The sequence below is a fragment of the Monopterus albus genome, unplaced genomic scaffold, assembly GCF_001952655.1.
Source record: "Monopterus albus unplaced genomic scaffold, M_albus_1.0 scaffold11.1, whole genome shotgun sequence".
Taxonomy (NCBI): domain Eukaryota; kingdom Metazoa; phylum Chordata; class Actinopteri; order Synbranchiformes; family Synbranchidae; genus Monopterus; species Monopterus albus.
The window spans coordinates 1,248,356-1,252,999 of NW_018127891.1; positions in this window are offsets into that span (position 1 = coordinate 1,248,356).

Consider the following 4,644-nt stretch of genomic DNA (forward strand, 5'->3'; position numbering starts at 1 on the left):
AGAGAGATACCCCCTGTAGGTCTGATGCGGAGGTGGGAGGAGGGGTAGGAGGGGTGCTGTATGTGTGTGTGTGTGTGTGTGTGTGCACCTAGAGGTGGGGGGCACAAATGTGAGGCCCCCGTCATGATTTAGGCTCCCATGCAAATTTAATCAATTCGAGTACCTCTCGACAGCCAGGGCTCATTAGCAGCAATTTAAAAAGGGGGCTCTGTGATCCCCACCTCATTGCATGAGCCAGCCATACGACTCAAGCACACATTCATACACACAAACATGCTAAGATGCACACACATATCCAAATATCCACACAAATACACAAAATGCGTGAACGTCAGGGGCACTGTCAAGGCTGTAAAGATTTTCCTTCAGATGTCTTCCCCCTGGCATGGAGAGGGACTGTGCATGCCGGCCCCCCCCACCCAAAGCCTCTGCCTCCCCATTTTCTGTCCCTCCTCTCTATCCACTACTTCAAAAGCCCCATGACACCCAGCATCAAGTTAAAGGAGAGAGAGATCTGAAAATAAAGACTACTTCTCATCCCCCACCCCTCGCATTCTGAGACACCCTCCCAACACTCAAACCCCAGGCTACCTCTCTTCTCCCCACCTCTTGCTCTCCAGCTCTCCATAATTGGAAGATCGATTAGTACTGTCCTTAACCATCCTTAACCTTGGCTCTGTAAGCTAGTTTCAGAGCAAGGCAGAGCTCTGTTTGTGAATAAGGTGGGTGGAGGTGCAGCACTTGTAGTTTGCAAGGATCAAGTGCCAGGTTAAAGCTACATATGGAGGTGTTAGTGGTGCACGAACCATTTGTACTCTGTATGTAACCACAAAATAACCTGCAGTTGGCTAAAAATAAGTTACAGGGTTGCTTCTCAGGATTCTAATAAAACATTTACAAGTTTTTGTTTTAGTAAATTGGCCCAGATTTTTAGATATTTTCTGTGTAAGTTTTCTACCACCTCTCCCATAGTGCTGAGGTAATTGAAATATTACATTTTAAAGATTTATCAGCTACATCACTTTCCAGGAGCAGTGTTCCTGTCATTCTAGATAATGCATGGAACACACTGTCAACAGTTTTTATAAGGACATTTCATGTGTAGAAAGTATTTTCACTAAAAACGGTTCACCATTAGGTCTATATCTATTAATGTAGCTTGAATTGTCTGTGAAAAGAAGAGTTTTACTGTTTGAATGAAATTGTTCAATACTGCAAATAAATAAATAAATTTTGATCCACTCCTCCTGTACCAGGATGGCAGCTAAATCACAGGGATGGATATGTCAAAACTTGGCAAATAAAACCAAAATCTGTCCTATACTATCTGTACTGCTTGGCAAACTGAAAGTCTGGTACCTCAGTGCCCAGACAGTGAATGGTTACAGTGTGACACGCCATACATGCAAACTCCGTGTGTGCATGACGTCAGTAGTTTGAGTCCAGCCGCTGACTTATGTTGCAGGTCCTCTCCCCTGTTTCCTGTCTGCCTCTCTGTAACCCACTTGCCCGATAAATAATAATAATAAAAGCATACTGCCCAAAAAATAACTAAAAAGTATAGTAGGTAGGTCTGGTAGACTACTACCCCACTTTATGTGGTCACAGAACACGTATGATATCACCCTCACAAGAGCTGAGAAGATGGAAAGGATTATCAGCTCTTATGTAAGGAAATGGACAGGTGTTCGTCAGTGCTAGAGCAGCATAGGCCTGTATGATCATTCGAGCTGCCTCTTTCTAGCCTCACAGATGACCCTCTCAGACTCCAGGGACTCTGTCTTCGGAGCTGCTGCCCCAGCCCTGACAACATGGCACAGCAGGCAACATCTGCTCTCCACCATCGTGACACTGTGTGCCAAGAACAACAGGAAAGAGGATGCAGGGGCTTTTTTGTTGGAAAAGAGCCTTGTCAGAACAAGGCTGAAGTGGCTGAAGTCCACCAACAACACAAGTCTGCACAGTGAGTCTGCAACACGAGGAAGATCATTTCATGAACCAGAGTCCTGTTGGACATGGGCCAATGGCTTACAGTCCCATCTGAATAGCCAGTGTTGGACAACACCAGTCCTGCATGTTCTTTGATGAAGAATGGCCAAAGACAAATCTGTCTTTTAAGATATTTATTACAATCAATATTTAAGGCAAACTGTTCTAGAAAAGCAATACAGAGCTCTGGGTTCTGTCTTTCTGAAGCACTATCACACAGAAGTATAGTGCATAGCTGCTGCAGGAAGCCGGAAACCATGAATTTCCTCTGCATAAAGAATTTATAATGAAAGTCATGCAAATGATCTGACGTCATCCTGGTTGTCCTTCATCCTCGTTCCTTGGTTGGTTTCTTGACCTCGTTCTGATCTGACCCCTCATTTGGTGATCTTGTCGCCAGGCAGATTTTGAATTCTCAGTACAACATATCCTGACCTTTCGACCTAGACATTACCCTCCTACATACGTCTTTATAAACAGTTAGTTGTTGTCTGCAGATTTAGGAAGAGCACCAGCGTTGCTAGTAAACCTGGTCTACTTCCTGTATGTGGTTTCCTGTCTACTCTTACAGCCTTACACGTCTCCTCTATTCTTGCAGCCAATGAAATGGTTAACACAAGTAAATCATAAAGCATATGATACTATTACAATGCATATGGTACGAACATAAACATGTAGATATATTTGCTAATGCAGATTATAATGTCAATCCTAGAATTTCATATGTTGATACATGTTGATAATCTGAAGCCAAGACAATCAGACCTTACACCAACACACTATTCTCGTGCAGACAGTTTAGTCATCTCAGTATGTATCTGCAAGACTTCCTGTTGCTCTGAGCCTCTGCACCTACTCACAAGCATTTCATGAGCACAGGTCAAGTCTTCCAAAGGTCAAACAAATTAAACAATTATTTGAACAGTTTTGCAAATACATAACATAGCACTATATCATTTTATCAAGAATTTCTTTCTACACCAGCATCAGTTTGAGGCCAGATCTGGTGCACTGGTACAATTCTCTGCAAACTGTCTACTTTGTGGAACTCATGGGAGAACACTGTGCATGAAGCCCTTGAGAGGAAGAAACTGTGTTATATACTGAGCTTGCAGGAGAAGCAGAGCAGAAGGGTTGGACAGCAAAGATCTGCCCAGTGGAGATCAGATATTGGGCCTTTGTGGCAACATCTGTTGTAATGTTGTTGAGGTACGTGGGGATCAATGGCCTATGTCAGACCATTAAGGCTAAATCAGGGGCAGTGGAGTGAAATAGAAAGTGGCTCTGGCTGAAGAGAAATGACCCAACAGGCTGGACAAACACTGAAGGGGATGGTTTTGGGATGCCTGTTGAACTCACTGGAGACACTGTGGGCTAAATCAGCAAAATGTTGATGAGATTAGGAGCCCAGCCGACAACCCCGATGACATGTATTATCCAGCCTCTGTCATCTTCTCAACCTTGGAACAAGCCTTGACAAGGGAAGCAGACAACCAGAATAGCTGCACTGGACAAGCTTTCTTTTCCTCCATTGCCAATCACCTTCTCAACATCAGAGCAAGTTTGGGACACAGTAGGCCAGTAACACTTGTGTTAAGTCAAAAACTTTTTTTTGTTGTTTATTTGCATGAATTGTTCACTTAAATGAAAACTTTGCTGTGAATGATACCTCATGTCGCTTGTTTTAAAAACCGGGAACGTAATTGGTTAAAAACTATAGTGTGGTATTAAAAAGACACTGGGATTAAAAAAACTGATTAGAAAAAGCATCTTTTTCTCAAAGGATTTGGTTTTTTCTGGAAGTCTGATAACTAAACTTGGAAAACAACACTCCATTTATTGTACCCTTTCCTTTTTTAACCAGGCTACACTTTCACTCTCTGTTACTATATATCAGGGTCAATGTTATACCCTGCAGCCATGTGACTACCGCTCAGCACTCTTTTTCCAACACTATTAGTTAGTAAACCTTCAGAGTCATTGACTAGAAATGCCACTGGGGGACAGGATGGTCTCAAATGAATTAGAGGCATTTGACAATAGAGAAATGCCTGTCTATATCTTTAAAATCAGAAGGTCACCCACTCCCACCCCTGAGCCCTGCCACTGCATCCCAGCGTAAGAGTCCCATTGCTGGGGGGAATGAAAGGCGAGTTTGAGGACAAACAGTGGCTTTTCTGTGCTTCGGCTGTACAGTCAGATAGGGGTCCCGGAACTGCGCACACAGTGTTTTGACCCTTGGGTTTTCCTCAATGACCCCCCTGCCCCTCTGCTTACGGACACTAAGCCTGAGGGTCCTGATACACACACGCTCTCTTAGCGGTGTGACGCAGTAGCAGAGGGCAAGGAGGGTGGGAGGAAGGCATTAGGAAGGAGGGAGAGAGAGGGATGTCAATCACTCTTTTCTGGGTACAACACAATTCTGATATGAATGGTCGACACTTAAAGGCCAGTGATGGACCTTGCCTGGGCTTGTGCGACGTACAGTGAAGTCCACACATACATGCATACACTGTATATGTTTGCTGTATGTGTATGCATATAGTCTTATACATATTTATCTATTTAACAACATCCTCATCAATGTTTATACAGCAATTAGGAAACTGAGACACGAGGCGTTTACTGCTGTTAGTTCCGTATTGAGTTTTAAAT